Consider the following 14,220-nt stretch of genomic DNA (forward strand, 5'->3'; position numbering starts at 1 on the left):
CAAAAATACAACATGCAAAAGCTTACAGGAGGATCTGATCCGGAGAAAACCCCGCAATATGGCGGATCTAATTGAACGATGCAAAGCATTCATGGAGGTAGATGACATACGCCGCGAATCGTTATCTCCAGCCCATAAAACCAAAGGCGAATCTCACAACCGAGATCGTGAGAAAGATACAAATCGGGATTGTCCCTCAAAAAATAGGCACAAAGGCTCTCGACACAAATCAACATTTGTCCCCAACTTTACTCCTCTAAATGCTTCTAAAAGTGAAATACTCATGTGGATCGAGAATGGCCGACATAAACGGAGCATTTCATACCCCGACCCCAAAGGGGGGAGTACGCTAATACTGGCAGAAATCCCAAAAATTATTGCAAATATCACAGGAAAGATGGCCATGACACAGACGTGTGTTGGGAATTAGCCAGAGAAATCGAGAGACTCATCGAGAGAGGAAAGTTGGACCGGTTCGTCCAAAATGATGGCAAGAAGGGAGATAGTGATAGATCCAAAGATGACCCAAAAAAGAAAGCGAAAGGAACTATCAATGTCATAGCAGGCGGACCCGCCTATCAGCCTGTGCAGAAGAAAGCAAAAACCACGGCTCTGGATAAAGCCTCGCTTAATCGCCCGTTTGCAGATAGTGGTCCAGAGATCCCTCCACATGCAGATGCTTTGGTCATTACAATGATGCTAGAGGGCTGGGAAATGAAAAGAGTGATGATTGATACAGGAAGTTCTTGTAACATCATCACAAGAGGAGCCTTTGCTAAACTGATGATTGATCCAATTCAGGTAGAAACTACGGTGGTTGACATCCTAGGCGTGACCGGACACACCATCCAAACAAAAGGTCAGGTAACTTTAGATTGTGAACTGGCTAATGAGGATCAAATTTGGAGAGGTGACCTAGAATTTTCTATCCTGGACGGATAATTAGCCTACAATATCATTCTTGGTCGACCTTTTATCTCCGAAGCCGCAGCTCTTATCTCCATACGCCATCTAACACTTTATATCCCGATGGTCAAGAGAGGTGTAATGATCAGAGGAAACCAAAAAGTAGCCCAGGAGACGTATACGGCATCCTTAGCCATTCGCCCGCAGTCCCCAGGGGAAGATGAAGAAGATCTCGTAACAATGGCCTTGGGCGAAACTAAAATGTACCTTCTGGCGGATGAGAAGCAAGTACGGATGGCGAAAGGGCTTAAAGGAGAAATCAAAGAAGCAGTCGCCAAAGTTCTCCATGATGCCGAAAGCGTCTTTGCTTGGAAGGATGAAATCCTCCCCGGAATTAATCCTTATATAATCACACACAAGCTAAACATTGACAGCATCGCCACTCCAGTTGCTCAGAAAAGAAGAACACATGGCCCGAAAAGGCAGAAGGTAATTGAGGAAGAAATCGCCAAACTTAAACGAGCAGATGCCATTGAAGAAGTATTGTATACCCAGTGGCTGGCGAACGTAGTCCTTGTTAAAAAACCTGGCGGATCATATCATATGTGTATTGATTTTACAGATCTCAACAAAGCTTGTCCCAAAGACAATTATCCCTTACCATGCATTGATATCCTAGTAGATGGAACCGCCGGGCATGCCATGTACTCTTTCACCGATGTGAAATCGAGTTATCACCAGATTCCTATGGAGCCTTCAGATAGAATCAAGACTTCATTTGTAACTCACCAAGCTACATACTGTTTTAAAGTCATGCCCTTTGGTTTGAAAAATGCAGGAGCCACATATCAGCGAATGATGAACAAGATATTCGCAGATAGCCAAGGTGACAACTTCTCTGTTTATGTGGATGATATGATCATCAAAAGTACCTCAGTGGAGAAGCATGCAGATGATATAAAAGAAGTACAGGACGTACTCCGACGTCATAATATCAAGTTGAATCCAGAAAAATGTACCTTCGGTGCCACGTATGGGAAGTTTTTGGGATACATGATTAGCCAGAAGGGAGTGAGCCCCAATCCAGATAAAATCAAAGCTATGTTAAACATGCAGGCACCACAGAACGTGAGGGAGGTACAACGCCTTAATGGGCGGATCATAGCCTTGGGCAGGTTCATTTCTTGTTCGGCACGTAGATGTCAGCCCTTCTATGAGGTCATCAAGAAGCAAAAGCCATTTGAGTGGAACGAAGATTGCCAAAAAGCATTCGAGGGAATCAAGCGATTCCTGACAGAGCCGCCCTTGATGAGTCGGCCACTAAAAGGTGAGAATCTTTACATGTACGTTTCAGTTACTGATAAAGCCATATACACAGTTATGATAAGGGAGGAAGATGGTCATCAATATCCTATTTACTATGTGAGCAAAGTATTAAAAGATGCTGAAACTAGATACTCCAAACTGGACAAGATGGCTCTAGCTGTTGTCACCACCGCTATCCGCCTCAGACCCTATTTCCAGGCTCATACTGTTATAGTTCGGACACATATACCTATGAGAAAGGTGCTACAAAAACCAGACACCTCAGGACGCCTGATGGAGTGGGCAACCCGCCTAGGCGAGTTTGATGTGCGGTACGAGGGCCGATCAGCTTTAAAAAGTCAGGTTTTGGCAGACTTCATAAACGAATTTACTGATGAAGGAACAAATCTCCCAAAGATTCCAATTGAAGAGTGGACAATGTACATAGATGGAGCTTCCTCATCAGATGGGGCAGGGATAGGAATTGTGATCCAAGGTCCTCAATATATAAAACTACGGTACGCAGCCAAACTAAATTTTCTGGCAACTAACAATGCAGCAGAATATGAAGCTTTGATATTGGGATTACGCCTGTTAAAAGAGATTACTCCAGAGCGAATTGTAATCTGTAGTGACTCCAAATTAATGGTCAATCAAGTGATCAAAAATTACGAAGTAAAGGATGAGGTTTTGGCCAAATACGCATCCAAAGTAAAGAAATTGCTGGATCACCTGGAGGCCAAAGACACTAAATGGGAGCTAGTCCATGTGCCCAGAGGATCGAACACCGAAGCAGATCATCTGGCAAAATTGGCTTGCAGTAGTGACAATTGGGCGGATCCTCAATGCCCATTTGAAATTAAAGCATCCCCCGCCTTTATCACAGAAGAGATAACTTTACTGGTGGCAGTAAAGAAGGATTGGAGGACCCCGATTCGCCAATACCTGTCAAATGGCGTATTGCCCACAGATCAAGAGGAGGCTCGACGGATAGTTCGAAAGGCAGCTTATTTCTCCGTGATTAATGACCATCTATACAGAAAATCTTTTAATCATCCATGGTTAAAGTGCATTTTGCCAGAAGAAGGACATAACATCCTTAAAGAGTTACACGAGGGGACTTGTGGAGCTCATGAGGCATCCGCCTCCATAGTCAAAAAAGCCAGATTGGCGGGATTCTACTGGCCTATAGCTGAACTGGACGCATACAAATTGGTAGAGATCTGCCATAATTGCCAAATTCACGCCAACGATTCACATGTTGCACAAAATCTCCAACGACCAATTGTAGAAGGAAGGCCTTTCGCCATTTGGGGCATAGATATCGTTGGGCCTTTTCCAACCACATGTAAACAAAGGAGGTATGTGGTAGTAGCAGTGGATCATTTCACCAAATGGGTAGAAGCAGAGGCAGTATCATCTATCACAGCTGAGAGAATGGTTGAATTTGTTAAAGACAACATTGTAGGAAGGTACGGGATTCCACACACCATCATCTCTGATAATGGTACACAGTTCAATTGTGCAGAGTTTAAAGTTTTCTGTGAAGGGTTGGGCATCCTAAACAGATTCTCCTTAGTCTACTACCCCCAATCATTGGCATTATCTTGTATTCGTGGGAATGTTGTAAGACGTAGCACACCCTGTTCGGCCGTGTCGAGCCTGTTCTATTCTCTAAATCATTGCAAAGTTATCTCATTTCTTACTGCATCAGTCTTCCTGAAATCTCAAGTAACCAACATCAAACAATCAACGATAAACGAAAAGACACTTATAACATACGCTGTTTAGCAACGATTTCTAATATTGTTTTGAATCGCAATCCCTGTGGAGACGATACTCAACTTACCACTTTATTACTTGTATCTAGTGCACTTACTAGAGTCTGTTTTGAGGACAACCGGTACAATATCAATCGGATACGAGTTAGCGTAGTTATGTTAAGATCAAAATAACGGCGAGGTTCCGTGATAGTCACAACTAAGTCATATCACCAAACTTAATTTTTAATATGTCATTATTTTCTATATATTATAATTTTACACAATAATTTAAAAATTCTGGACTCCAATTCATAAATCATAAACCCTAGAAAATATATTATATACTTCTAAAAAAATCTAATCCTTAGAGTATATTAAAATTACTGATTTTACTAGTTTGATATAATTTAAAATTATGACTTGACATAGTTGTAAATAGTTGTTAAAAGATGAATTTCTGTGTAATTTTTTCTAAAGTATTATGTAGGGTTTAAAGGGCCTAAATAATTAATACTTTTGACTTAAAATAGGACCAATTCATTTTTCAATATATATTGAGAGTTAATGAGAAATTAGAAAACTTTTTTTTATTTTCAGTAAAAAGGGTATTTAATGAATATAATAATATATACTATATAATTATTAATAAAATACTTTTTTTTATGATGTATTAAATGTATTTTAAATTCTTTTACATACATTTTTTATTAAAGAATTTTTATATATTATTTTATATAGGATTTGTAAATTGTTAGAACCACCGTTGGTTATATATAATAATTAATATTAATCGATCAAGTTAGACAGACGAACCCATTCTGTTTTTATCATTTCAAACCCGATTCAAAATAAGCGAACTTAAATGGAAATATTCAAAATTTATGCAGAATAGCATGAATTTATTCAATTTTATTTTTATAATTTCAATTAGTATTTAATAATCTATTATTAATTGAAGAAAATTTTCAAAATTTATGCATAATACCATGATAAAAATAAAATGAAAACATAAAATTTAATATTCATTACTTAATAATAATAGATTAATTAAAGAAAAACATAGTCATAACAAGGATGTTCAATTTATGAAAATACAAAATAATTAAGAAAAATAAGCCCATGATTAATTATTAATTAAGCATAATTATAATTTCATTTAAGATAATTGGGCAGAAATATTATTAGCAAGAGAAGATATGGTTGAAGGAGAGATAGCCCTACTTCCTCCTAAGTACCATTTCTTAATCATCTCTACAACATTTGCATTTTCCAGTTTTATCCCTGATTCTTCTTTTCCTTCTGTGGCAAATCCAATCTGCATAAACAAAAATATTAATTAATAAAGTAATCCCCGATCGTTATTTCGACCTGTTTACGTACCCGGATACTCATTTGGTACGTTTAGACTCGCGTCCTATTAATATTAATTATATATTTATATATTAAATATTTATTTAATTTTATTTGTTAAAAAATATATATTCTTTTTTAAAGGGTTAAGGTGAAAAAATACCTTTAACGTTTTGGGTCAGGAACAATTTTACTCTTAACGTTTAAAATGATGCCATTTTACCCCTAACGTTGGAAGTCAAGAGCAATTTTACCCTAACATTGATAAATTGGGTCAATTTGACAAATAACTCATCAAACTGTCTTCTCAGTTATGAATCTTGTCATCTATACTTTACATTTGTGTCATTTTATCAGTAACAAATCACAAACATATGTTGAGATGTGAAAACAAAATTAAAAATATACTGTATTTTGTACGAATTGGATAAAAAAATTCACCGAATTTATAAATATTAATTTCCAATTCTATTATTAAATTATAAATAACATGATTTTTTGTAACTAACTGATATGCAATTTGTGCAAAATACTAGTAAAATATTTGAGTTTTATAATAGTATCTGAAATTGACCTAAATTATCAATGTTAGGGATAAATTTGCTTTTGACTACCAACGTTAAAGGTAAAATTGCTTCTAACCCAAAACGCTAGGAGTATTTTTACATCTTACGCTTTTTTAAATGGATTTAATCCGATTGGATTTGAAATTTGATCTTAAAGAATAGGCCCAACTTGACCTGAGCCCGCCTAATAGTGGGCTTGGATTGAGTATTTTCAGGCCAAAGCCCATTGCCAAGGCCCGGATTAAAACTTTTAAAATATATTAAAAATAATAATTTATTTAATTTGACATAATTAAATAAATTATGTAAATTTCTATGTAAATTTCCTAAAAAAATAATTAGGGTCAAATACATGAATATCATAATTAAATATAAATTTACAACTAAATCATATCACCAAACTTAATTCTTAATATATCATTATTCTTAATATATTATATATTATGATTTTGTACCGTTATTTAAAAATTCTAAACTCCAATTCATAAATCATAAACTCTAGAAAATATATTCTAGACTTCTAGTTTATAAATTCTAATCCTTAAAATATATTAAAAGTACTGATTTTACTACTTTGACATAATCTAAAATTATAACGTGACATAGTTGTAAATAGTTTTTAAAAAATATATTTCTGTGTAATTTTCCCTTAATTAATCACCTACCAAAATTATTTAAGGCATAACGGACACACGACAAATTTACTTCTAAACAATTTTAATTTATAATTTTTTTTATTTGATGTAATTTACTCCATAATTATAAAAACACTCTCAAAATATAAAATTAGCACCCATAAATCATGATAAGCACCCCTCTCAGTGAATCTCAAATCTGTCAATGTCAGTGATCCCCCACGGACGGAGATACCTATCCTCATCCCCACTCTGCGGGAATTCTAATCAGAAATTTCCCATCTCCAACCGAGACGGAATCCCCATCCTGTTAATTACCGCTATTGTAATTAATTAAAGTATTTTACTTCAAGAGTAGGTGAATTAAATGTATATAATATAAGGATGGTTTTTTTTTAAAAAAAATGGTGGGCCGTGTTGGGATAGATTTGGGTTTTGAGACAAATCCAAAGTCCAATCCATTCTTTCCACATGCTTGAACAGGTTCGAGCCGGATTGGACTAATTCTCCAAACCTAACCCATAAAAGGTGAGTTTGGACGAACTGGACGACACAACGAATTCACGGCAGACTGAGTTCTAAACAACTTTAATTTTTTAATTTTGATATAATTTACTCCATAATTGTAAAAACACTCGAAAAATGTTAAGTTAGCGTCCATAAATCACGATAAGCACCCCTCACAGTGAATGTCAGATCCGTCATTGTCAGTGATCCCCATGGGGTGGGGATACCTATCCTCATCACCACTCTGCGGGAATTCTAATCAGGGATTTCCCGTCCTCGACAGAGACAGGAATCCCCGCCCCGTTAACTACCGCTACCGTAATTAATTAAAGTATTTTACCTCAAGAGTAGGTGAATTAAATGTATATAATATAAGGGTGTGCTTTTAAAAAAAAAAGGTGGGCCATGTTGGGCTTTGAGATAAATCCAAAGCCCAACCCATTCTTTGCACAGACTTGAACATGTTCGAGCCGGATTGGACTAATTCTCCATATCTAACCTATAAAAGGCGAGTTTGAACGAACTGACGGCACAACAGACTCAAGACAGATTTAGTTCTAAACAACTTTAATTTATTTTTTTTATGTAATTTACTCCAAATTGTAAAAATACTCGAAAAATGCCAAGTTAGCATCCATAAATCACGATAAGCACCCATCTCAGTGAACCTCAAATCCGTCACTGTCAGTGATTCCCACAGGACGGGGATACCTATCCTCATCCCTACTCTGCGGGAATTGTAATCGGGGATTTCCCGTCCCTGACAGAGACGGGAATCCTCACGCCGTTAATTACCGCTACCGTAATTATCATTGTCAGTGATCCCCACAGGACGGGGATACCTATCCTCATCCCCATTCTGCGGGAATTCTAATCGGGGATTCCCCGTTCCCAATAGAGACGGAATCCCCACGCCGTTAATTACCGCTCCCATAATTAATTAAAGAATTTACCTCAAGAGTAGGTGAATTAGGTGGAAAATGAAAAGTGATGACAGAGTCTTTCTTGAAATACTTTGACTGGAAAAACTGAACAAGTTTCTCAAGTTCTTCTTCTTCATCTTCTTCGTATTTATCAACTTCTGCTAATCTCTCTCTTACACTGCTCTCTAACTGAACTCCATATTGAGATCCTTTTATTTCTTTTATTATCACAACTCTCACCAGCTTCTCCTCTGGACCTGCACATCACAATTTCATTATTATACATATAATCAGGGTGGAGATAGAAGGGCCAAATACAAGATTGTTCGGTTGGAGGGCTGATTTTACACGTGGTGTGCAAATTTTTTTTTTTGAATTGAACTTGTTCAAAAAAAATCGTATATATACGTGTTATAATCTGAGTGGTCAAGAACCAATTTTTAAGTACCAATGTTTAAATTTTTTAATATGTAAAAAACATTGTGTCTAATAGAAAAAATCGGATTTAGGGACCGCCTAATAGATTAAAAAAAAAATTAGAAATTTAGATTTAAGGAGGACCTAATAGGCCTAAAAAATTAGAATTTGTGATTTAGAGAGGGCCTAACATGACTTGATCCTATTTTGGAGTACTAATTCAGCACCCATCAAAATTTCTTGGAGGAAGTCAGAACCACCACAGCCTCAAATTTATTAGAGACGGAAAGGACCGCAACTATCCCTAATCATGATGATTCCAGCGACGGAAGAGACCTGGCCCCTCCAGGTCCCCTTGAACGGGACTACTACTTGAAATTACACCATGTGGCATTACATAAGATTTTGTGCCACATGACACGGCCTTATCTTAGTAAGGGGAGGGTCTTGGGCAATATTGTTAATAATCGGATTGTATATCAAATCGGATTTATAGTTAAGTTATGCGTTACTTGGTTCAATCAAATAATTTAAATTTATCGGACCAGATAACATACTAAATAAATAAATAATAGCTTAATACATCCTGCGTCATCTGAACTTGTCTTAAAATGTCAACTGACCATTGGACTTTAAAAACATTTGACCTCTATACTTGTTTAAAGTGAACAATTAATCCCCTAACATCCACGTGGTGGAGCAAAAAGAGATTTTGGAAAAGGTGAAATGTGTATATTTAAGCAAGTTTAGGAGCTAATAGATCACATTAAGAAAGTTCAGAGAGCTAATATGTATTTTTCAGAGAGATAACTGGTCAGTTTGAGAAAGCTCAGGGGGTAAATAGAACTTTTTTAAAATACATGTGTAGTTGCTTTTTTTTTGACAAGTATAAGTGGTTAAAGATGTATTAAACCATAATCCATTCGTTTTATATTACATGTCTTTTCAGAAATTTGTAAAAAAATTAAGAATATCAGGAAAAAAAACTTTATTGTCCATTATTTGTTGATTCACTATCTATTTATTTATAATAAGTCAATTATTCTAATTAATCTCTAATAAACACATATTTTTAGCAGAAAGAATGTGACTTAATATGTATTGGTCATATTAAAATGATATGTATTGTGAAACAAAAAATAATCTCTACAAAAACATGTAATATGAAACGAATAGAGTATTGTATATACATATATAGTTAATTTAAAATTATTAACCGGCTATACATGATTTAAAAATGATGTAATACCCATTTGGATCTCCAAACTAAAGTTTGGAAATCAATTAGCACTCTAAACTATCAAAATCATCAATCAAGTTACTGAACTAACCAAAACTCATCAATTAGTCCCCATCTTAAACAAAAATCATTAATTAAGGTCTAATCGAAAATCATTCAGCTGAAAAGTTTCAATCCCTCTTTCCTAAGCCCATTTTGAACCAACATATAGATTATTACAGTCTATATAAAATAGTCACAATTTCTGATTTTTGGATAGGATGGAGACTCAATTGATGATTTTTGCTTAATTTAGGGATCTGATTGATGATTTTGATAGTTTAAGGTCCTTATTGACTTTAAATTTTTAGTTTGGAGACCCAAATGAGTGTAATGCCTTTAAAATTGTTTTTTTTTCCGTTGTAACCTAATAAGCTTTATGACCAGGGGCAGAACTAGGGGGGTTGGTGTGGGTTTGAGCCCCGGCAGGCCGATGGAAAATTGAATTATTTTTTTTAGTAATAGTGTCTGATAATATTTTGAAAAGAATTATATTGACTCTATACAGTATTATTTTAATTTTTAAAGGTAGATGAGATGGTTAAAGATGTTTACTTTTATTTGAGAAGACTTATGTTCAAGTCCTTCCAACCTCATTTTTTTATTGAATTTTACGCGATATAATATTTTTAACGTTATAAAAATTTATAATCAAATATTTAAATCCCGACTTAATTTGGGTTCTGGGTCCACCACTGTTTATGACTCATTACCATTATGTTTCATTCTGATTACAACAAATATCGTAAGAAAGAACTTAAATTTTTTATTATTTAGATCGGAGAAAAAAATCGGAATATGAAAATAATGAAACTTATCTTATAAAAATATTTTAAAGAAAAAAATAACAAAATTATAATGTTTAATATTTTATTGAAAAAATCTCAGACCCTTCTCGTGAAAAAGATGAAGCAACGCCCATGGGATACGGACATCCACATGACATGTTTATATATTTGGGGATAAAGTATAACATTAAGAATAATTTTATTCCAATATTTAAAATAGGATAATTTTACTCCAATATTAGCCGCTAAATATAATTTTATCTCTAATATTAATAAATTGAAATAATATCAAACATAATTAGAGATAAAATTATATTATTTTAAACGTTAAAAATAAAATTACTCTTAGCTGTTAATGTTAGAGGTATATTTATACACTATTCCATATATTTAAATTTTTCATATATATATATATCAAGATTGTAAAAAATGATATGCGCTAATTGGATGGATATTAGTCAGGGATTAATCGAATTTGTATTTTTATACTAATTCAATTAAAATATATATTATACTAATAATATAAAATTACTTAATATAGGTAACACATATTTTTAAAAATTTACAAACATCAACATTTCAATAACAATATTATTGAAACAAATCAAAAGTAAATTATAATAAAAAAAAATTAATAATAAACAATATTTTTGTTCATCGTTGCTTAGTCTGCACCTAGATAGTCTAGGCGGTATCGAGGCGGCTTAGGCGGAGTCCAGACAATTAAAAATCGCCTTGGAGCCAAAAAGAAATCCTAAAGAGAGAGAGAGGAGGGGCCCGGGGCCTTCTGGCCGCCGGAACCACCATAGCCACGAATAGTTTCGATCCCTCTGTCTCCAAAAAATGTAAGATTGTGGTGATTCCGGCCCCTTTATTTCCAAGAAACTTAGCTTGAGTGCTATATTAGTACCCAAAATTGACGAGGCTCCATTGAATCATCTCTAAATCCCAAAATTTCAATTTTTTTTGTACCTGTTAGGCGCTCTCTAAGTCCAAATTTCTATTTTTTTTTTGGTCTGTTAGGCACTCACTAAATCTACATTTCTAATTAGGCATTTCTTAAATCTAAATTTCTAATTTTTTTCACCTATTAGATCCTTTCTAAATCTGAATTTTTCTATTAGACACCGATTTAGCAATTTTTTATACACCACGTGTAAAATCGATGCCCCAACCGAGGAATCATGCATTCGTCACTGCTGCTAGCAAAATTAATCGGTGAAAATCAGAACGGATTCTTGATTTCGATCACCTAAATGGTCCAGGCGGACTTTATTTTGAACAGTGATATATATATAATTTGATACTTTAATTAAATTGACATATATAGCAATTAATATATTAATTACCAGCAATAAGAGCTTCAAAAAAATTCATCATCTTCAACAAGTTGATTTCCACGAGTTCCTTTCCATTTTTGCAAATTACCCAAAATTTCAGGGTCCAAAAAAACACCTATTGCTGTAAATTTGATCTGAAGAAAATGTATTTCAATGTCTGTAATTCCTGTTAATTCAAAAAATTATCAAAAATTAATTAACTATTACCAACATAATAAAAAAAAAACTATTAACTAATTAATCAAAAAATTACACAATAAAATGGAATTAGAAAATTAATTAATTACCAGAACCCATCAAAGATAAAGGTTTGGAAGCAGTGATTTGTGGAGGAAAAGAGACTGCATCAACCATGACAACTTCAGTTCCCACTGAAATAAAATAAATACATTATTATATATAAATTTTACAATAAACAATAAATAAATAATTTCTTTCAAAAAATAAAAAATTTATTAGTTCCCACCTTTTTACACGTTACGACGCAGTTTAGTCTCCTTATTATAAAAAGGCATTATAATGTCTCTATTTTTTTTATCACAGTTAACTGTTTGGTTGTTTTGTCTATTTTTTTTTTAGATTTTTAACCAAACATGTCTTATTGTGCAATACAAAATGACCATGTTATTCTATTGTTTTCTGGCTCTCTATTTATGCCGAATATAGTGGTTAATAATCTACAAAAATAGATAGAATGACCAAAAAGTTAACAGTAACGAAATATAAAGACCTTATAATGTATTTTTCAAAATAAATTGACTTAACAGTGTATTAGGTAAAAATAAAAGGATTTATAAATTATTTATCTATAAAAAAATTCACATGGTTACACTTTTTGTGAATTGTCTATGCTTTCTTTTGGCGATGAGGATAGGACTGAGATTCTTCGTTTTGCTAAAAACCATGATTTTTTGTTTTGACACTATAAAAATGACATCTCAAAATGGAAAATTTCGAGAGTTAAAGTTATTTAATATAATATAGTTATTTAATATAATATTTACTATGAAACCCAATTTTTTATTTGTCAAAATCATCGTTTTCGGAGTTCTCTCTAAACATTTAATTTCTATCTCCTCACCAAACAACAACAGTATAACCTCAAAACTAAAAAAATTGAAGAATTAAAATTGTTTAGTATAATAATTACTATGGAATCCCATTTTTTATTTTCCAAAATCATCATTTTTAGAGTTTTCTCACTCTAAATATTCGTTTTCTTTCTCATCACCAAACAACACTTGAATAACCTCAAAATTAAAAAGCTGAAGAATTAAAATTCGTTAGAATATCATTAAGTTTTACCATTTTCCAATTTTAAGATCGTGAACTGTCATTTTAATATTATCAAACCTAAAAGATCATCGTTTTCACAAACAAAATTTCAAGCATACGATTAAAAAAATGTAAACAGATGTGTTTTTTTAAGTTAATAAGATTAAAATAAAATAAAATTGAAAGAACAAAGAAGTGGATAGATAGATCTTACTGATTTTGTTGCAGATGTAGATGAACAATGAGATTTCTAGAGAGAGAAGAATGAGAAAAAATAGATGATGTTTATGGACTATTTATTTAGGTAAGCATTAAATTCAGCTAACACTAAGGGGGTAAGTATGGGGGTAGATATGGGCAGATATTGGATGGATTAAATGCAGGTCACTCAACTTTTACGTTTATTTCAAAATAGTCACTCAACTTTAATTTGTCTCAATAAAATTATTTAACTTTAAATTTTATTTCAATTAAGTCGCTTCGGCAACTTCAAAAGCAAAAAAATACTGAAAAATGATGTGGTTGTCACGTTAGGAGCAGTCAACTTTCACTGCTGACCGAAACGACATGTGGTTGTCACCTAGACTAATGAAACGACACGTGTCGTTTTAGTTAGATATGTGGTAGCTATATGTCGTTTCCGTCGGCAGTGAAAGTTGACTATTGCTCACATGAAAACCATATCATAATTTCGGTATCTTTTTGCTCTTGTAGTCGCCAGAATGACTTTATTGATACAAAATTTAAAGTTGAATGATTTTGTTGAGACAAATTGAAGTTGTTTGACCATTTTAAGACCAAGATAAAAGTTTAGTGACAAATTATGCATTTAACCCGATATTGGATTAATACAATTCTAAGTCCCTGTCATATATTAAATAGAGGTCAATGAAGTTTTATGTTTGTCTCATGGCTACCGGAGTTAAAAAGTGTAAAGTTCAGTGACCATACCGGAAAGAAATGAAAAACAGTCACTCTACTTTAATTTGTAGGATAAATTACACCCATGGCTACTGAACTTTATCCATTTTCATATTATAGTAACTGAATTTCATTTCTTTCCGGTATGGTCACTGAACTTTACACTTTTTAACTCCGGTAGCCATTCAACACCTCAAAACTACCATTGACGGCTAAAGATAAAAAAAACTCCAAAGCGTTAATAA

General features: G+C 33.6%; 1 pseudogene; it reads right to left on the reverse strand.

The window, feature by feature from the left end:
* Positions 1-4,977: 4,977 nt before the first annotated feature.
* On the reverse strand, positions 4,978-13,324 carry LOC136226828 (chalcone isomerase-like protein 2; annotated as a pseudogene).
* Between the last annotated feature and the right edge of the window lie 896 nt (positions 13,325-14,220).

This window comes from Euphorbia lathyris, chromosome 4 (genome assembly GCF_963576675.1).
Source record: "Euphorbia lathyris chromosome 4, ddEupLath1.1, whole genome shotgun sequence".
Lineage (NCBI taxonomy): Eukaryota > Viridiplantae > Streptophyta > Magnoliopsida > Malpighiales > Euphorbiaceae > Euphorbia > Euphorbia lathyris.